Here is a 22,313-nt window from a genome sequence, read left to right as displayed (position 1 = left end):
GAGATTCATTCTTACCATCAGTAATCATTACTTTTAAATTAGAAAATTAGACTTATGGCTAATTTTTTCTGCCAGACAGTTAGCTTACATTGAACTCCTTTTTGGATATGAACTAATTCCAAATTAACAATAATTCACTCCCTTGCATTGTCTCTCTTGTACCTAGTTTATGGTTGCAAAAAGAACCTGGAGTTCCATTTTTTTTAAAAATTGGTACTGTATTGATTAAGTATTGTAGTAGCTGAGGGAAGCCACAACAAGTGTAAATGCATGCAAAATTTACTTTTAAAAATAAAAACATTTATTTTTTCATCTCAGCACTATAATTGAAGGCACTTAAGTAAAGAACTGCAGTGGTAGGAGTTACTGAAGCCAGCCAAAAACTTTCATATACTTAGCATAATCCAGTGCTGTATTTGCACTTGGCATGACAGTTTAAAAAGGCCAGCCATTGGGTGCAAGATTTTCTGAAACGGTATTTGAAATTAGCATAGCTTTAGGGCCTCATTCTGGCATACTCCTTCTAAAATTTATATTTCACATGAGACTAATTGCATAGAGAGTGACTTGTTTGTGAATAACTACTGTATTCACACAGGTATGTAGAAACCACTCTGATACTATAGTGAAGGGTACTCGTAGAGCATAAGGTTAGAACAGTTTCTGTAGCGGTCATAAAAACAAAAAACTACTGCGGATGCTGGAAATCCAAGACAAAAACAGAATTATCTGGATAAACTCAGCAGGTCTGGCAGCATCGGCGGAGAAGAAGAGAGTTGACGTTTCGAGTCCTCATGACCCTTCAACAGAACTGAGTAAAGTTAGGAGAGGGGTGAAATACCAACCAGCTTATATTTCACCCCTCTCCTAACTTTACTCAGTTCTGTTGAAGGGTCATGAGGACTCGAAACGTCAACTCTCTTCTTCTCCGCCGATGCTGCCAGACCTGCTGAGTTTTTCCAGGTAATTCTGTTTTTGTTCTGTAGCAGTCAGTTGTTTTGAAGGGTTGTGACATGATTTTTAGAAGCTATTTCAGAAAAATGGCTCTGACAAAAATAGGGCCACTTTGAGTTCATGTAGAGAAAGTGATTCTGCGTGGGCATGAAGATGCTAGATACGGAGTCTGGATGCTAACAAAGACAAATGAATAAATTGACGATGTCTACTCCAATTATATTTCACACAATACATGTAATGAAATATTTTCTGTGGAAAGTTCTTTCTGCAGCCCCACTTTGAACTCCTTCCCATATACTCCTGTTGCAGCAAAAGACACCCACTGTAATATACAGAAATTACATGTATGTATATATGTATGTTTAATTTTGTAGCTTATGCTGCAAGCAGCATGTTTAAATTGAGAATGGATCTGCATTGGTGATGAGCTTGGAGGGAGTTTCTTAGCAATGCTAAAGAATGATTTGGGGCAGGAAACGTGGCTTACAAAGTCATTTAAGAGTTGAGAAAAATAAAGGTGATACTTTAGTAAATTAAATCCCATTTGACTGATGTCTTGGCATTTATGATTTTAAAGTGTGGCCCTTTGATTTGCAGGATTTACTGTTGCAAATAAAATGATCTTGGCAAAGTTCCCTTTTTAGATTATCAATGTTGCTTGACTGCTAAACGTCTGCTGCAAACATTCCTAAAGAAGGCTGAAAGGAAGTTTAAATGCAGACTTTATCAAAATGAAGGTTACTTCAAACTAGTGAATGTAGGGTGCATAATTGGATTATAATATCCATTATAAATCTAGTGTTCTTGCAGATGCAAAGTATAGAAGGGTCCAATTTATGGAGAATGTTTATCATCTTGAATCAAATGCTGCTTAAAAATAACCCCATGAACAAACTACCCAAGAAGATAGAAATCTAATGAAGGACATTTAACCTAAATATCTCATTTCATCATTTAGATCCATATACAGGCCCACAAAACCAGTATCCATTTCTGTCTTGGTGCCAAGCCACGTTGTATTTCTGAGCTTTCAAGATGTCTTGATTTTAGTAGGGAATAAACAGATATTTTTGTGACTACAGCTAATGCTGTTTAAATGTAAGGGTGCATTTGAACAACACAGAGGTAAAATTGCTTTTTTAAGTAATTTACTAGGTGTAATATAGAGAGTGTAGGAGGTCTTGTGGCACAGCAGGTAGCAGTCCTGCCTCTGGGCCAAATCTCTGGGTTTAAATCCCCCTCCAGGACTTGATGGCCAAGGAAGGTGTGTTCATTATGTGGCCAAACAGGTTGCTAAATTTGCTGATGGCACAAAGATAGGGAAATAAGTTGTGAAGAGGACTTAAGGAGCCTGCAAAGGGATATAGATTGGTTAAGTAAGTGGGAAAAATTTTGGCAGACGGAGTATAATGTGGGAAAATGTAAACTTGTCCACTATAGTGGGGTCAAGCATGCCATGGAGAAGTTGCATGACATCCTTCTGGGGGAGGGTGAACAGCCAGAGGTCGTGGTCCACATTGATACCAACAACATAGGTAGGAAGAGGGGTGAGGTCCTGAAAGCAGATTTCAGGGAGTTATGAAGGAAATTAAAAAGCAGGACCTCAAGGGCAGTAATTTCAGGATTACTCCCAGTGCCATGTGCTAGTGAGCATAGGAATAAGAGGATTGATCAATTGAACATGTGGCTGGAGAATAGGTGTAGGATGGAGGGCATGAGATTTCTGAGGCATTGGGACCAGTCCTGGGTCAGTTGGGACCTGTATAAGATGGATGGGTTACACTTTAACAGGACCGGGACTAATATCCTTGCAGAGAGATTTGTTTGTGCCGTTGGGGAAGGGAACCTGAGGGTAGCTCAAATTGGAGGGAATTAAAGCTGGTAACATAAAGTAGAAAAGTAGCAAGTGAAATTAGAAGGCAGGGGAAACAAAGGCGAGCATCAGCTAAGCTTAGAATGTGGAATAAAGTCAAAAAGACAAAGTTAAAGGTACTCTACATGAACGCACGCAGCATTCACAACAAGGTAGATGATTTAAAGGCACAAATAGAGATAAATGGGTATAATCGAAATGTTGTTACAGAAACATGGCTACAGCGTGACCAAGACTGGGAACTGCATATTCAAGGACATTCGACATTTAGGAAGGACAGGTAAAAAGTAAAGAAGGTGGTGTTGCACTGACAATGTGTTCAGTGCATTAGTAAGGGAGGATCTCAGATCAGAAGAACAAAATATGGAATATGTTTGGGTGGAGCTAAGAAACAGTAAGGGGCAGCAAACATTCGTGGGAATTTATAGGCCACCAAACAGTAGTGGGAGTGTGGGACATGGTATGAATCAGGAGATTAGAGAAGCATGATTAACACAGTAATCATGGGTGACTTCAATCTGCATATAGACTGGGTAAATCTAATGAGCACTAATGCTGTGGAGAACGAGTTTCTGGAGTGTGTTAGGGAAGGTTTTCCGGCGCAATATGTTGGGGAACTGACTAGAGAACAGGCCATTTTAGATCTAGTATTATGTAATGAAAATGGGCTAATTAATAATCTTGTAAAAGAACCTTTAGGCATGAGCCATCATAATATGATAGAATTTTACATTATGTTTGAAATGAGGTAGTTTAATCTGAAGCCAGGGTGTTAAATTTGAATAAAGGAAATTAAAAAAGATGAGGGGTAAATTGGCTGAGGTGGATTAGGAAAATACATTAAAAGGTATGATGGCACATAGGCAATGGATAGTCTTTAAAGAATTATTACATAGTTTACAACAACTATACATTTCTTCAGGGCACAAAAACCCAAAAAGAAAAGTCAGTCAACCGTGGCTAATGAAGGAAGTTAAGTATTGAATAATAATAAAAGAAAAAACCTACAAAGATGCCAGAAATAATAGCCAACTTGAGGATTGGGAGCATTTTAGAATGCAGCAGAGGAGGACCAAGAAACTGATAAAGGGAGATTAGAATAAAACATAAGCCATCAAAAAACATAAAAACGGACTGTAAAAGCTTCTATAGGTACATAAGAAAAGGAAATGCTTGACTAAGACAAATGTGGGTCCATTACAGAGTCAGGAGAATGGGGAATAGCGGAATGGCAGAGAAGCTACGTGATTACTGTCCCTGTTTGCACTGAGGAAGGTATAAGCAATCCCCCAGAATTAGAGATCCAAGGGACTAGGGAGAATGAGGAATTGAAAGAAATTAGTATTAGTAAGAAAGTTGTACTGGAGAAATTAATGGGACTGAAGACTGATAATCCCTGGATCCTGATATTCTACCTCCCAGAGTGTTGAAAGAGGTAGCTGTGGAGATGGTGGATGCATTGGTGATCATATTCCAAAATTTCTATAGATTCTGGAACAGTTCCTGCAGATTGGAAGGTAGCAAAAGACACCCCACTATTTAGAAGGGGTGAAGAAAAAACCTGGAACTCAAACCTGTTGGCCTTACTTCAGTAGGAGGGAAATGTTAGAATCTATTATAAAAGATGAGATAAATGGATACTTGAATGGTCATGATCTGATTGGGCACAGTCAACATGGATTTATGAATGGGAAATCATGTTTGGTTAACCCATTGGAGTTTTTTGAGGATGTTACTAACAGAATTGATAAAAGTGGACCTAGTATACCTGGATTATCAGTAGACTTTTGATAAAATCCCCCAAAAGCAAAATTAAAGCCAATGGGATAGGAGGTAATATACTGACATGGATTAAGGATTGGCTAACAGGCATAAAACAGTGCAGGAATAAATTGGTCATTCTCGTATTGGCAGGCTGCGACTAGTGGGGTACCACAAGGATCAGAACTTGGGTCCCAGCTATTCACAATATATGTCAATGATTTGGATGTTGGGACTAAATGTAATATTTCCAAGTTCGCTGATTGACACGAAGCTAGGTGGGAATATGTGTTATGAGGAAGATGCAAAGTACCTTCAAGAGGATTTGGACAAATTGATTGGGCAAGAACATGGCAGATGGACTATAATATGGATAAATGTGAGGTTATCCACTTTGGTAGGAGGAACAGATATGCAGAGTATTTCCTAAGTGGTAAGAGATTAGAAAGGGTAGATGTACAAACAGACCTGGGTGTCCTCACCAGTAAGCCACTGAAAGCTAACATGTATGTGCAGCAAGCAATTAGGAAGGCTAATGGTATGTAGTCTTTATTGCAAGAGGATTTGACTATAGGAGTAGCAAAGTCTTGCTTCAATTGTATAGAACGTTGGTTGGACCACCTGGACTACTGTGTGCAGTTTTGGTCCCCTTGCCTTAGGAAGGATATTATTGCCATAGAGGGAGTGCAACAAAGGCTCAGCAGGTTTGTTCCTGGATGGTGGGACTGCCCTATGAAAAGAGATTGGGGAAACTGGGCCTGTATTCTCTTAGAATTTCAAAGAATATGAGGTGATTTCATTGAAACCTACCAAGTACTTAAAGGGATAGACAGGGTAGATGCAGGTAAGATGTTTCCTCTGGTTGGGAAACCAGGGGACACAATTTCAAAATAAGGGAGAAGCCATGAGAATTTTTTTACTCAGAGGGTTGTGAATGGTTGGAATTCTCTACCCCAGAGGTCTGTGGAAACTCAGTCATTGAGTATGTTTGAAGCAGAGATTGACAGATTTCTAAATACCAAGGACATAAAGGGATATGGAGATAGTGTGGAAAAAGGGATTGAAGTGGATGATCAGCCATGATCATATTGAATGGCGGAGCAGGTTCAATGGGCTGAATAGCCTACTCCTGCTCCTATGTTCCTATAAAATGGAAAAGCAGCATATTCTTTCAATAGAGAGAGATTGCAGAACTCTGAAGTACAGAGGGATCTTGGTATCCTGGTACATGAATCACAAAAAGTTAGTTTGCAGGTACAGCAAGTGATTAGGAAGGCAAGTGGAAAGTTGGTGTTTATTGCAATGGGAATGGAATATAAAAGTAGGGATGTTTTGCTACAGTTGTACAGGCTGTTGGTGAGACCACCTCTAGAGTACTGTGTACAGTTTTGGTCTGCTTATTTAGGAAAGGATATATATGCGTTTGAAGCAACTCGGAAGGCTCACTTGACTGATACCTAGGATGGGTGGGGTGGGGGTTATCTTATGAAGAAAGGTTGCAAAGGCTGGACATGTATCCATTGGAATTTACTAGAATGAGAGGTGAATTTATTGACACTTATAAGATCCTGAGGAGACTTGACAGGGTGGATGCTGAAAGGACGTTTTTCCCCCTTGTGGGAGAGACTAGAACTAGGAATGCAGTTTAAAAATAAGGGGTCTCCTATTTAAGACTGAGATGAGGAGAATGTTTTTTCTGAGGGTTGAGAGTCTTTGAAACTCTCTGGGGAAGTGAGCAGTGGAGGCATGGCCATTGAATATTTTTAATGCAGAATGCTGTGGAGACAGGGTCATTGAATATTTTTAATGCAGAGGTAGATTCTTAACTTTTGACTCCCTTGTTAGTCAACAGGTGTAGGCAGGAACTTGGAATTGAGGCCACAGTCAGGTCAGCCATGATCTTATTGAATGGCAGAGCAGGCTGAGAGGCCGAATGGCTTAAGCCTACTCATAACTCGCATGTTTGTATGGGAGAGATTCCTGGTCAGCTATGTGATAGAAATAAAATTGCAGCATCTACCATCGCTGATCAAAGCTCTGAAGTACAATGGCGAGGAATTTTCAACGGTCGCACGGGCTCGGCAGGAGCGGGTGGGGGCGGTCGGGAACCCACCCGCAATGGGCTCCGCACCTCTATTTTACGCGGGTGGGCCAATTAAGGCCCGCCCAGCGTAATACGCGAGGGGTAGAGCTCTACCTGTGCAGGCGGGCAGAGGAGGGAGAGTCGGGTCCAGCGCATGGAGCTGCCTCGGAGATTGAAGCACTTCCTTAAAAAAAACCAGAAAATCTTTTTTAAAAAAATGTAATGCAACATGTCCCCTCATGTGACTGTGTCACATGAGATGGGGCATGTTTTTATTTTTCAGAAAAAGCTTTTATATAATCATTATTAGCTTTAGGAAACCTCATACCACTCGTGGGCCTTTTCGCCTGCCCGCCAACCATTAGGTTGGCTGGGCAGCGTAGCATTCATGTTAATTACCTGTTTAATGGCCTTAATAGGCCTATCAATTATCGGCGGTCGCGCACCCGACTGCGATATGCGCCCGCCGAACGAAATATTGCAAGACAGTGCGATGACGTTGGGTTGCAAGCGCGATGACGTTGGGTTGCATGCCCGACATCATTGTGCTTCATTTTACGTTCCGGCATCTATGGCCCACCCCTGCATACCGAATGGAAAATTCTGCCCAAATATCTATGTAAAAGTGCATGTTGCCACAGCAACTCTGACTTCTTTGGGGCTTCGGTTGGCTCAAATGGCTGGTGTGGATCAGATTGGTGCCAATAACATGGGTTTGATTCCTGCTCTGGCTGAGGTGGATTTGGGACCTGCCTCCCTGCCCTACCTGTGGCACTGTGGGTCCTGCCTTCCAGCAGAGAACTGAAGAAGAATATGGAGGGTCCTTGATAGCCTTTCTGCAGGACATCATCCCTTCTTGCTATTCAAAAAATTACAGTCCCCTCTGAAAGACAACAAAAAAGTGTATTCATATTCTGAAATAAAGGATTTCTGAAACAATGCTTTAACAATGATCCATTTTTCCAATCTTGCTAAAAGCAACAACATTAGAAGAAGGAAAATCTACAAATGTAAGCAAATCGTAAAATAAGGATTGGGTTACTAAAGCATTGGTCTTGGTGCTGCTTGCACTGGGTCACATACTTAATGACAAGGCTGCTTGTCAGTGCATTCTGACATTCTTTAGTGTCAAACCTCTGCAATGGCACCACTTTCTTTTTGTTACAACAGTAGTAATATCACATGTTGGGACAGTAGGTGAAGTGAACTGGTTTTAAGCATTCCAATTTGTATATTTAAACTAACTAACTAGCTGAATGGCGAGGTTTATTTTGTTTGCTTTTTAAGAAGTCACCAGTTACTCGGTTAAGTTGTGGCAGAACACAATTGTCCCAGTATGTTGCAATGCAAACTTGGATATTCTTCTGGAACCAAATGTAAATTGTTCCAGCTGTGATAAGCATGTTATTAGACTGAAGATGTTGTTGAAGTCAGGATTTAATATGAAGCTAAAAGCAAAAAACCTGCGGATGCTGGAAATCTAAAACAAAAACAAAAATAAAAATACCTGGAAAAACTCAGCAGGTCTGACAGCATCTGCGGAGAGGAATACAGTTAACGTTTCGAGTCCGTATGACTCTTCAACAGAACTAAGGAAAAATAGAAGAGAGGTGAAATATAAGCTGGTTTAAGGGGGGGGGTGAGACAGGTAGAACTGGATAGAGGGCCAGTGATAGGTGGAGATTGCCAGAAGATGTCATAGACAAAAGGACAAAGAGGTGTTGAAGGTGGTGATAATAGCTAAGAAATGAGCTAATAAGTGACATTAAGGTTAGAAAGCAGGACGAGCAAGGTACAGATAGCCCTAGTGGGGTTGGGGTGGGGGGAAGGGATCGAAACAGGCTAAAAGCCAGAGATAAAACAATGCATGGAAATACATTATAAAATAATGGAAATAGGTGGGAAAAGAAAAATATATATAAATTTTTGGGGAAAAAAAGGGGGAACAGAAAGGGGGCGGAGATGGAGGAGAGAGTTCATGATCTAAAATTGTTGAACTCAATATTCAGTTCGGAAGGCTGTAAAGTGCCTAGTCGGAAGATGAGGTGCTGTTCCTCCAGTTTGCGTTGTGCTTCACTGGAACATTGCAGCAGGCCAAGGACGGATATGTGGGCATGAGAGCAGGGTGGTGTGTTGAAATGGCAAGCGACAGGGAGGTCTGGGTCATGCTTGCTGACAGACTGAAGGTGTCACCCAGTCTGCGTTTGGTCTCTCCAATGTTAGGAAACTGCACTGGGAACAGCAAATGCAGTAGACTAAATTGAGAGAAGTACAAGTGAAATGCTGCTTCACTTGAAAGGAGCGTTTGGGCCCTTGGATGGTGAGGAGGGGGAAAGTAAAGGGGCAGGTGTTGCACCTTCTGCGGTTGCACGGGAAGGTGCGTTGGGAGGGGGTTGAGGTGTAGGGGGTGATGGAGGAGTGGACGAGGGTGTCCCGGAGGGAATGATCCCTGCGGAATGCCGCCGGGGGGGTGGGTGAAGGGTGTTTGGTGGTGGCATCATGCTGGAGTTGGCGGAAATGGAAGAGAATGATCCTTTGAATGCAGAGGCTGGTGGGGTGATAAGTGAGGACAAGGGGGACCCTATCATGGTTCTGGGAGGGAAAGGAAGGTGTGAGGGTGGATGCGAATATGAAGCTTCTTGTCCCAGGGAAGATTGCCCTATTTAATAACTAATGTCCTTTTTATGACTGCTTTGTATGGCCTTTGAGTTTCAAGTGTAAACCATCTTGATTTGTAGTAGTCAGTGAATTGATGAGAACCTATATTGAGAATAAACGTTTATAATTGTATTGGATTTTGTATTCCAGAATGCCAGGACTGCTCAGCACTCGAAGTTCCTGAATTCAATGGAACCCGAGTTTTACAGAAGGTAGATCCCCACCAAGCGTAACGCTGACCTGATTTTTGGGATGATACAATAGGTATTGTATTCCATTAAGTTGATATTACAGTCGTTATCAACTATTTATACATGTCAAAATTTCTTGCCCTTGTTTTCTGTGCATTTTTGAATGTAGTACCAAATCTGAAATCCTCCAAAGATAAATTCTTCTGCATTTTTAAAATTTTAAAACACTTTTTAATAGAATGGAAGAGAGCAGAATCCAATATGACAGAACCAATCTTTCCCATCACCATCTTGAAGTTCATATCTTTCCAACAGATTTTATTTGAATTTGTCTCAGTTGGGTGAGACCATACGAGCTCAATAAGAATTCATCTTGCCCCCCAAACAGAAGTCAGCAGGGTAAGATGACTGATTTGAACTCTTAACTTGGAAGTTAGATGTTTAAAAAGGTTAAGACAAACATTCTAGTGATCGGTTTTGATCTCCTTGGGGAAATTGTAGGGTTCATTGTCCTTTCACCAAGCCCTTCATGTATCTCCAATTGCGCAGGCTGATAGGCCTGCAATCAACAGGTTCATGTACTGAAGAATGTAAAGATAAAGATAAGATTCTTAATCCTATTACATTTCTGCTTTCGAGCTGTAAGATAATTCCAATTATATCTTCCTGTGAATCTCACAAATATATTCTGAATGATTGATTATATCAGCAATAAATTGTCTGCCTTCGAAGTAATTTCAGCCTGCATTTTAACTATTGTTTTAAATTGTTCTCATTATTGTAATTATGCTGGTATATTGTAAATAAGAGACTGAAGTTTAGTCTGTTCAAACCACTTTGTACTTCTGTACTTTTTCTAGGTTTGAAGGATAGATAACCACCTTTTTACTTGCTCCTCACCATCTGTAATTGTGTATATTTATGATTTGAGTTGGCACCAATGATCAGTCCATCAAGATTATCCATTTAAATCACTTTTTCATTGGATTGCTTTTTTGGATGGATGGTAGTGCTAGTTTACATCTCTTTCATCTCCCCTCCACCCTCCCTTAAAAAGCCTCCTACAGAACTGAAGACAAATGGAATCCTGTCACAATCAATCATTCTATATATCCTACTTGTTGCCATTTTAGTCACATGTCTACTTTGATGATCCGGCTTTTTAAAAAACAAAATGACAGGTAATAGTCTTTAAAGCAACTAATATGTGGGAATGAGTTAAAGATTGGTCTTATGGTTCAGGTGATGTTTTGAAGGCAGTTAAGTGAAACTCCAGGTTTTTGTTCTCCAACCTATTTGATTGAACTCCAGCCTTTTACTCACTGCCAGATAATTGTTCAAGATTTTGAGTTCATGCTTGGATGAGTAACTTAAAAACGTGACATATATAATTGATTGTGCTTGTCCCTTTGGTTTGCTATGTAACACAAGTATTATAGTTTATAACGTGCTAGCACTGGAACTGATATTTAGTATGAACATATTAGTGCAGGTATAAAAAGCAAACTGACTGTTAAACATCTCATATGAGAAGAGAAAATGTTGGGAATATGCAGCAGACCAATACTGACTGGGAAAGATTTGATAATTCAGGTATATGCCTTGAAAGACCATGCTTGAAATGTTCACCTATCCTGAGTGATTGACCTGTGTTTATTTCAGCATTTTTTGTTTTGATTATCAATATATACTGCAACTTAAATTGCTTTCTAAAATAATTATGAACTTTTTTGTTTAAAGATTCTTTAGAGCTCTTTCATACAAATGGTTATTGTTGAAGTAATGCACAGTAAGCTCCTAGAAGATGTATAATGGCAGTAATGATTCCTTTTAAATTAGATTATGGGCTTTTAAATCTTTCTCCAATCTTTTGCAAGTGTTTATTTCAGTTATGAAATGAAGATTGGATGTTCTGCATAATTTTGTTTTAAGTTTTTATAGAGGAAAAATAAACAGTTGGCCTTATAGCTTAAATTAATGAAAAAATAATTGTAATGCTTCTGTTGTTTGTTTTCTTGTGATTGGCTAATAACCTGAAATAAGGACATTCAAAATAAACACTTCGAATTCATACAGTGCCTTGCATGCCTTTGGGAGTTGCCGAAGTACTTCACAGCCAATTAATTGCTTTTGACTTGTTACTTCGTAGACAAATCAATACTTCTATGAGATACTGCCTGGCCAACTTATATGAAGAGTGACTACTTTCTCTAAGCGATAATGGATGTAGCAACATAGGAGCAGGCCATTTTGCCCCTCGAGTCTGCTTTGCCATTTAACTAGATCATGGCTGATCTTCAACCTTAATGCCATCTTTCCACACAACTCCCGCCGAACCCCTTGATGTCATTAGTATCTAGAAATCTATCAACCTCTGCTTTGAACATGCTCAATGACTGAGCTTCCACAGCCCAGCCAGGCGGATACTACTCATGATGAACCTAGGAACAGTTCCTGGCTAGCAACCTGGGATGAATCTGATGGTGCGCTGGCTACAAAGGCTGTACCAGCAATTTGTGGTTTGCTGGACGATGCAGGCATATATGCCGCCACACATTATATGGAACAATAATTGGTGCAGTGCGTCCGATGCACCAGGTACAGGTATTGCATATCTCTTTTCTACACCGGTTTCTACACCGCATGTGTTCTTCCTGAATCCAGGAGGATTGGTAGATTTGGTGGAGAATGTAGTCAAAAAAATAAAACCCATGAAGTAGAGTTTACGTTAGTTTTATCGGTGCAGTCTGGGTGAAATTATCCGATTGAGGAATTTTAAACCTAAGATTTTGTTAAGCTCTGGTTACGTTTCTGTGATCTTTAATGCTGGTTTAAAAAGTTTGCCTTGAAGCCCACTTTGCCCACAAAACTGGGCATGTCCTCCAGATAGAAAGAATAGGCTATAGAGTTGCTGTCGATTGGGGAAATGTTTGCGGAGGATCTTCAAATTGGTTTAGTTTTGTTAGGCGCACAGGCATAAGACACGTTTTAAGATTTTACATTTTAAAGACTACTGAATATATCCTAAGAAACTGACTATTGTATACCAATCAAATTCGTAAATGGTTCAGTATTAATTTTTCAAGTTTTTTTCTCAATGATTTAAAATCATGTTCACCTAGTTGGAGGACAAAAGCACATACTAAAAATGCTTCATTTTTGTGATAATTCCATTTTCAACTGTATTAATAAAATTGCACTCTTCATCAGTAAATATTTTTATTCTGGAGAAGGGAAACAATTCTATAATGCTTATTGCAGTGATTCATAGTGATTCAATGTGAAGATTTCACATTGGAAACTTGGACTGTAGTCTAACCAGTGCAATTTCAAGCACAATTTGTGCTCAAAATGGAAACTTGCCCCCCTAAAAGTCGGGTCTGGCTTTTGGAGACAGGGTTGCACAGACAAGCAATAATAAGTTGTAAATTGTAGAACTGAATGTGGAGAGTTTATTCTGTTCAAGTTAAATGAGGTGATCAACTGAAGTGGGATAGTACTATTGAGTTTTAAAATTTTGTATCATTATGTGAACATAAGTTATACTGCATGCACTAAGTGGCTGACGTACCTATAATAACATTTCACCTTACTATGAAGTAAGAAATCTACAAATCAAATCAAATTATGCCTCTTCCAGTGTTAACTCAGTCTGTTGCCAGAGATATTGAAGAAAAACAAGGGCAAAAGACACAAATGTACAGTCCAGATTGCAAATGGTCTTATTGTTGCTCCTGGGTCTCGCTATAATGCAAATAGAGCAGTGTGGATCAGCTTCCATTAAAGTAACATGCTTGACCACTTGCAGGAGTGACTCATGCCAATGAACCATTTATCTAAAAATAGATTACATATTCTCAAGTTGCTTACATTCTCCATCCTTCTGCTTCTTGCTTCTTCCTTTATTCTGTTCTTCTCACTGATCATTTCAGCTCTCCATCTGTTTTTCCTTTTTTGTTTCTTTAGCTTATTTTGCCCCATAAGCCCCCATTAATTCAGTCTGATGCTTTATTCCACTTCGCTATTTGCATTCATTTCTTTGTGTACGCCAATCTTTTTTTTTTGCTCGCTTAATTAATCTGTTAGCAAAATTGGATGTTGCTGTTTTAACTTTGTGGATCAGGAATTGTTGTTTAGACACAGGACTCCCTTAAGAATATGAGAACTTCTTATGGCTCCTAGAAAGTGAAACCTTTTATAACAGAGAATCTGGTTTTGATTGTCATTCAACTTTGGGATAGCCTTTCCTCTCCATTGAAGAACTGTATAAGTTTGCAGCATTGAAGAGCCATGTAAGTTTGTATCACAGAAAGGATTGATTGTATATGTGCCAATTCTTTGCATTCCAAAATAAATCCAATTTTCTTGCTTTTTCCCATATGTCCATCTCTCTCTTCCCTTCTACTCTTCCTTCAAAATGTCTTGTCACCTTCAAAGATTTGTGCATACACAAGCAGAGAAGTCTGTTCTGTTTTTAAAAACACATGGGAATTCTTGATTTTATTAATAGAGGTATAGAGTACAAAAGCAAGGAAGTTATGCTAAACCTTTAGGTTAGGTTTATTGCGTTCAGTTCTGGGCACCACACTTGAGGAAGAATGTCAAGATGTCTTAGAGATTTACTAAAATGTTACTGGTGTGAGAGACAGATGTGGAGAGATTAGAATTGTTCTCCTTGGGGCAGAGGAGATGGGAGGTGATTTGATAGCGGTATTAGATAGTAGTTATGAACTGTTCGGCATTACTAATAAGGAGAAACTGTTCCCAGTAGTGCAGGGCCAGTAACCAGAGGATGCAGGCTGCAGGGATATTGATAAGAACAAGAGGCAACATAAAAGAACATGTTCTTACACAGCAAATTGTTGTGATCTGAAATGCACTGCTTGAAAGGGTGGTGTGAGCAGGTTCAATCATAACTTTCAAAAGCTTTTGAAAAGGAGAAATTTGCAGGACTGGTGGCAAAGAGTGGACTGTGGGACTATTTGAGTGACGAAAGAGCCTAATTACAGCCACCTGTACTCTATCTAAGATTCCATGGCCATGATTTTAACTCTCCGACGTGGCAGAAACTTGCCATATGACAGTCAGTATGAGGAAAAAAAATACTATTGTCATATCCCAATGTTAAACTGCTGTTTTGAGCATGAAGTCCACCCTAAGTCATTAGATATGTAGATCAGGATCCTTTGTGCTACTTTAGGGTGTGAGGCCTGAGTGGGTGAATCAGTGGTGGGTTTCTCGCCAGGCCAAACTTTGCCGTGAAGGTGATTATTTGTCAGAAGAGGGCCGGAATATGTGCATTGGACTTCCTTATGAGTCAGGAGCAGCAAGGGTGTTCTTGGCTGTGGTCTTCACCTGATGATCTTCCACTCCCATCCATCAACCAAGTAGTGCATTTAGGTGGGATTTTGATTTTATTTATGGAAATAAGTCCCTGCAGTTAAGACCGGCTGGCTCGCCATGTTCTGGGTACACTGTCCCCTTATGAATTGTGTACTGTAATGGCTCTTCCTTTAAAATCGTGGGCTTATGAGTCTGTGAATAACTTTCTGCATAAATATTGTTTCACCGCTTTCATCATTTGTTAACCCCTTTAAAATGGATGATCCTTGTCATTTACTTCCTAGCTAGTGTAAACAACCTTTTCCTATCACACAATCAAAATCCTCCCTAATTTAAAGAAAACCTTATTCAATTTTCCATTAATTAATGGTACAGTTCCAGTATCTCAATCTCTTGCTAGTAATTGCTTTAAAAGCTGAAGTGAACAGACATTTATAGAAGTAGAAAGGACATTAAAAGGATTTCGAAGAGCATTAGGATGGGATTCTCAAATTCCTCTTTTGGTCTCTCTCCCAATATCTGGATCAGATCTATATCTTTTTTTAAAAGAAGTGCTCATTGTGTTGAAAGAACTGAAATTGTCAGTGCTTTTTATTTTAGGGTTATTTTGGCAGTTTTTTTTTGTAAAAATATACTTTATTCATAAAAAATCTTCAATCACATTCAAAACCATTTCAAAAACAACATTACAAGGGTACAATCCAGGTTAAACTTTTACAAAATGTATCACCAGGTGCATCAGTACAAACAATATTACAATCATTTACAGCCTTTCATTTTGATCTGTACAGCCCGAGGGGCTCTAAACAGTTCCCAGTCTCTCGGTGCGCTGTGGTAGAAAGGTCTTAGACAGCGACCCTTCCCCATTGCGCCTTTGCGGCAGCTGCCCCAAGCTTTAGTGCGTCCCTCAGCACGTAGTCCTGGACTTTGGATTGTGCCAGTCCGCAACAATCGGTCGGGGACAACTCTTTGTGCTGGAAGACCAACAAGTTTCGGGCAGACCAAAGCGCGTCTTTCACCGAGTTGATGATCCTCCAGCTGCAGTCGATGTTTGTCTCGGTGTGTGTCCCTGGGAACAGCCCGTAGAGCACAGAGTCCTGTGTCACAGAACTGCTCGGGATGAACCTCGACAGCAACCACTGCATCTCTCTCCAGACTTTCTTTGCAAAGGCACAATCCACAAGGAGGTGAACAACGGTCTCTTCCCCACCACAGCCACCTCGAGGGCAACGTGCAGAGGGGGTGAGACTCCTGGCGTGTAGGAAGGATCTGACGGGGAGGGCCTTTCTCACCACCAGCCAAGCTACGTCTTGGTGCTTGTTGGAAAGTTCTGGCGATGAGGCATTCTGCCAAATGACTTTGACAGTCTGCTCGGGGAACCATCCCACAGGGTCCACCCTCTCCTTTTCCCTCAGGGCCTCTAGGACGTTACGTGCTGACCACTGCCTGATGGACTTGTGGTCAAAGGTGTTTTTCTGCATAAATTTTTCCACCAGGGACAGGTGGTGCGGCACGGTCCAACTACTTGGAGCGTTCCGCGGCAGCGTGGCCAGACCCATCCTTCGCAACACCGGGGACAGGTAGAACCTCAGCACGTAGTGACACTTGGTGTTTGCGTACTGAGGGTCTACGCACCGCTTGATGCAGCCACACACAAAGGTGGCCATCAGTATGAGGGCGATGTTGGGCACGTTTTTTCCCCCTTTATCTAGAGGCTTGTACATCGCGTCCCTGCAGACACGATCCATTTTCGACCTCCAGATAAAGCTTTTGGCAGTTTTGTTGTGTAGATTTGCCACATAAAACACAGTAATCCAAAACACAGTAATCCAGAACAAGCAGTCTTTGTCAATGACGCACCATTCTTTTTGGTAACTGTAACTTGTAGAATACGCTATTGAATAATGAGAAACAACTCTAGATGCATAGGCTTTCTGCAACTAAATCACTATATCTTTAAATTGTTTGAAATTCCTAAGCTTTTGTTGTCAATTTTTTCAGTCTTCCATTATTATGCAGATATTTTAAGCAAATCATTTTACACTAAACTGAGAAACTTGTGAATTATTCATGTGCCAAAGTTAGTTGCCACCCCATCACCTTGTGGATTTATACATATACTATACAAGCAGCATGTTGAATCAATTGTAGATCGTGCCTACAGCCACACACAAAAAAAGAAAAAAATCCTCTTGGATAGGGTCAAAGTGTATTGCAGCATTGTGCTGTTCTCTTGATTGGCTGTTTTAGTTTCTGAAAAACTCTAAACTTTTGACCTTCGTCAAATGGAGCTATGCAGAATGCAGAGTAGTTGGCAACAGCTAAAATGCTCTTTTCCTGTAGTGGGGTTCTGTGGAGTTCTGGAAATGACTTTGCTGCATATTCACTTTCATTTATCAAGGAGAAGGGGGAAAATTAGAAAATGAAGGGTTTACTCGATTTCCAATTTAAAAAAAAAAAAATAGCTTTATGTAAGCATATGGAACCCAACATGTGCCTCTGGGTAAAAGTGCTTTATCCTCCAGTGCATTGTTTCTCATCAGTGCAGTATTCTTAAAATAATTAGTTTAAATTACCAAAGCTTCACATAACCAGGAATGCACTATATTTGGATATCTTTCAAAATCCCATTCCAGGGGCTCATCTGAGGTATTGTCTCTTGCTCAGCTACTGTCTGAAATGTTCTGCACGAGCATGTTCTTCAAATATATAGGACTTTCTACTGAGATTGGTCTAAATTAGGATACAAACCTTAATTTTTACATTTGTACACAGAGTTTCATTTGGATTGAAAACAGTATCAAACTGGGATTTAACGCAATTGAAAAAAGTGATCAGCTAGGAGGTGTGTGAAAATAGCTTTTGATTCCCTCTACTTACTTTCTTTTTATTTCTCTCTCAACACCTCAATATGGTGCTCCCCACAATTATACTGCTGAGAATGAGATTGTCGTTGTATCCTTACGATTCTGTGCTGTGTTGTAGTCTGGTCTCCTTCTGCTAACCTGCTCACTGATGCTTCATTTAGGTTCTGCCAGGACATAACATAAGAACTAGGAGCAGGAGTAGGCAATTCAGCCCCTTGAGCCTGCCCCGCCATTCATTATCTCATTTTGGCCTCAACTCCAATTTCCTGCCCTCTCCCCATAACCTTTCAACCCATTACTAATTAAAAATCTGTCTATCTCCTCCTTAAATTTATTCAGTGTCCCGGCATCCACTGCACTCTGATGTAGTGAATTCCACAGATTCACGACCCTTTGAGAAAAGTAATCCCTCCTCATCTCTGATTTAAATGTACCACCCCTTAGCCTAAAACTATGGCCTCTCGTTCTAGAATGCCCCACAAGGGGAAACATCTGCCCCACGTCTACTTTTGTCTACCCCCTTTAGCATCTTATATACCTCAATTAGATCTCCTGTCATCCTTCTAAACTGTAGCGAGTATAGGCCTAAACTGCTCAATCTCTCCTCATAAGACAAGCCCCACATCTCTGGAATCAATCTAGCGAATCTCCTCTGGACCACAACTCTGGACCTTCTTACGGCCTTGGTCCAAACATGGACAAAAGAGCTGAATTTCAGAGCTGAGGTGCAGTTCATCAATACAGCATCAAGGAGCCCAAATAAAATTGAAGTCCATGGAAATCGGTTGGGGGTCGTGAGTGGGGAGTGGGGAAGGAGTTACACTGGTTGGAGTCTTACCTAGCATAAAAGAAAATATTGAAAAGAAATTAGAGACCAATCACCTCAGGCCCAGGACGTTGTTGCAGGAGCTTCTCAGGTTAATGCCAAACCATCTTCAGCTGCTTCATCAATGACCTATCCTCCATCATAAGGTCAAAAGTGTGATGTTTGCTGATGATCGCGTAGGTCTTCAGCACCATTGTTGTGACTCAGTTAATGAAGCAGTATGTACCTGCATGCAGCAAGACCTGGACAACATTCAGACTTGGGCTGATGTGTGGTGCATATGTTACATGTTACAAGTGCCAGGCAATAACCATTTTCAACAAGAGAGAATCTCACCATTTTCCTTTATTCAGCAGCATTACCATCACAGAATTCCCACACCACCAACATCCTGGGGTCACCATTGACTAGAAACGTAACTGGATGAATCACATATACACTGTGATTACAAGAGCAAGTTCAAGGGCTCTGGGGTATTCTATGGCACCACCTGACTCCCAAAAGCTTCCCTACCACATACAAGGCATGTCAGAAGTGTGCTGGACTACTCCCCACTTGTCTGGATGAGTGCCACTCCAACAATGCTGTAAAAATTTGCCAAAGCAGACCACCTGTTTGGCACACCATCCATCAACTTAAATGTTCACACAGATACCCCCCCACCCCGCTCACTGGGGCTGCAGAAGTATCCACAAGATGCACGTCAACTCACCAAGGCTTAGTCATAGAGTTATACAGTACAGAAACAGGCCCTTTGGCCCATCGTGTTCATGCCGGCCATCAAGCACCTATCTATTCTAATCTCATTTTCCAGCACTTGGTCCATAGCCCTTCTTCAACAGCACTTTTCAAATCCATGACCTCCTCCATTTCCAAGTTACACAGCATCCTGACTTGAAAATACTTTGCCATTCCTACGTTGTTACTGGATCAAAATTCTGCAATTCCCTACCTAACAACACTATAGGTGTAGCTCCACTTTATGGATTGCAACAGTTCAAGCACCAGCACCTTCTCGAGGTTGATAGATGCTGGCCTTGCCAGTGACGCCCACATCGCATGAATGAATTTTTTTTTCAAAAAAGCCTTGGTTCATGTTATTTATGGGTAGACCTAAACAGCTGTGATGGCTTCCATGCTTCAATAGCCTGAGTTAAATAAAAGCAAAATATTGCGGATGCTGCAAATCTGAAATAAAAACAAAGTGCTGGAGAAAAATGGATTTGAAGGGAGGTGGAATTATGACAGGTTTTATACTGTTGAGGGGAAGGTAGAACAGAAGGGAAGGTCTGGGATAGGGTAAAGAGCAGGAGAGAATAAATAACAAGATGTCATTGAACAGAAGGCATAGGGAGCAATAATGGTTGTAGTAAAGAAACAAAACATTAGCTCAAAATGAGTGTTAATGGCAGCTGAGTTCAATCTTGTTGTTATCTAATATTCATATATGAGCACTTTCAGGAAATGTAGTTGGATAACATTTGGCAATAGGGATTGAATTGTTTCTTTTCTCCAACCTGGGACATTGTGAGAAATTGCATCCCTACTGCTACCTAGCTGACATTAACAAATTGAGCATGGATTGGGGATTCAATCTAGGATCTTGCTGATCTGAATCCCTCAATAGGGAGCCCATAGTAGCTTGTTTTATGTTTGGGAAACAAAACCGTGTTTCAGTTCAATCTAGCATGTAGTAGACTTGATCTGCACCACAAATTAACCCAAGTCTATGCCTGTTTCTTTTTAATTCACCTGAAGAGACATGCCAGAGTCACTCAGGTAGAAACTTGCTGTATGTTCCAAACCTTTTCTGTTTTTCATATCTTTTTATTTTAGAAAGTCCTAACAATTTTGTGCTCTATTTCTTGATCATTCCTGTAGATTGAGAATTCTCATTTCTGGATGTTAACCCATGTTAACAGTTTAGTTTATAGAGCTGATTGGTTGGGGGAGGTAAGGGACAAATGAGGTGATAGGAAATCAGGAAAAATTCAAGATCTTTTGAAATTGCTCCCTCCTGATATTTTCTGTGGGCTCAGACAGCAACTTGCAATCTGCAGAAATCTTTTGAGTGCTTGTTTGAGCTAGATTGCCAAAATGGTTTTTGGCATCTCAATCCAGGAATGAGTAGCTGTAATTGTGGAGAATTGCCATTCCACCATCCTCTGCAGGACTTATTTTTCTTAGGTAGTTGGGAAAGTGTTAAATAACACGGAGAAGTTTTCTCTGCTATTTGTTGTGAAATGTTAAAAGTGGGAATAAAGAACAGATTTACAATTTTGCAACATATAGCAAAGAGATGAATTCCCCATTGTCACTTAAAATGCATTGAAAAGTGATGATTAAGTAGGATAGAATATTTGTTTTTAAGTCGAGCAGTAAGTTCCAATTGTCATATTTTTGGCATAGTACAGTCAGTAAATATATAGTCTTACATCAGCATAAATGTGGCTTTAGAATATTAAGTGTGCCTCCTTGTGATTAAGAATTTGAAATACTGGACTAGTTTGTGAATGAAAATATTGACTTAGTAAAGATTGTAAATGGCTTCTGGATGGCAAAGCACTATTTATCACCATACCTATGAAAGGTTGTGGATCCTAAATCATTTTTACTAAACTTGTTCATTAGAAATTCTCAAGACAAAAGTTCATTTATTGAATTCAAAAATGTACTGTTATATAACTCATTGTATTGGTCTAATCTTAACCATCTGAGTAGTTGTTTCCTTATTTTCCTGCTTCGATTTATTTAATGGTTATACTCCATTTTGTTTTAATAACTAAAATTTTCCCATAGGTTTGATGTTCTGCTGTGTAATTGAAAAATACTTTAGTAACCTCCCCACACTTTGAACTATTGTATTGTTGTAGCCATGACATTCTACTATAATCCATACAGGGTTAACCTCAATATTACAATACTTAAGCATGACAATTAGACATCAAAATTTGGCTTAAATACTTGGGTTCCTCCTTTGGCAGCATAGATTGTAAATTGTACCTTTCAAATCTTGTGTGATTTGCACATTACCTGCTGCTTAACCTACTTTAGTTATTGGATAAATAACCATTTTTAACTTGCTAGCACAAAGGAGCATCTGAAGCATGAGCTAATCCGAGATAAGCATGATATTAGGATTGGGAGGTCATGCTTGACGAATTTAGCACATTTCTTTGAGAAGTTGACCTACCCAGTAGACAGATGAGAGATAACGGATGCTATTTACAGGATTTCAGAAAGGCTTGTGACACTGTCCCTACATAAAGTAAGTTCTGCATATGATCCACTCAACGATTGTGTCGGCAAGAGGCATGGCATTAAGCTGAAGACTAAAATCAAACTATCAGACCATTGCCTTTTGCCACCCTGTTGTATGGCACAGAATCCTGGGTCTGCTCTAGATGCCACACCAAAGTTCTGGAACACTTGCACCAAAGATTTGAGGTCCATCATGAGAATTTGATGGCAGGACAAATCACCAACGTTAAGATTCTTCATTGTGCTAGACTCAACAGAATAGGGGACCACCTTCCGGAAAATTCAACTTAGATGCGCTGGTCATATTGGATGTCACATGGATGACTGTAGAATCCCAAGCAGATCTTCTATGGGAAACTGTCTCAGGGCAAAAAGCAGTGGTCAGTAAAAATGACATAATGACAGCCTAACAAAAAGAGCCTTGTGAACTTCTGAATTGCAGACCATCTCTCTTGGGGAAAACACTGCAGCTAACCGCCACACGTGGAGGCAA

At 40.2% G+C, this 22,313-nt stretch overlaps 1 protein-coding gene across 13 annotated transcripts in view; it reads left to right on the top strand.

The window, feature by feature from the left end:
* Positions 1-22,313, top strand: part of LOC144688446 (nuclear receptor coactivator 3-like) — a 264,554-nt gene that overhangs the window by 77,512 nt on the left and 164,729 nt on the right. For 11 of the 13 annotated variants that reach the window (XM_078554996.1, XM_078554995.1, XM_078554993.1 and 8 more), the window contains exon 2: positions 9,483-9,596. The gene's annotated coding sequence lies outside the window, so the exon portion shown is untranslated. Of the gene's footprint in view, positions 1-9,482; positions 9,597-9,838; positions 9,923-22,313 lie in introns of all 13 variants that reach the window. The other 2 variants (XM_078554990.1, XM_078554986.1) reach the window with 1 other exon arrangement.

The sequence above is a fragment of the Cetorhinus maximus genome, chromosome 13 (genome assembly GCF_964194155.1).
Source record: "Cetorhinus maximus chromosome 13, sCetMax3.hap1.1, whole genome shotgun sequence".
Classification (NCBI taxonomy): Eukaryota; Metazoa; Chordata; class Chondrichthyes; order Lamniformes; family Cetorhinidae; genus Cetorhinus; species Cetorhinus maximus.
Note: the sequence above shows the minus strand (reverse complement) of the source record. Positions and strands in the feature narration are given on the sequence as shown.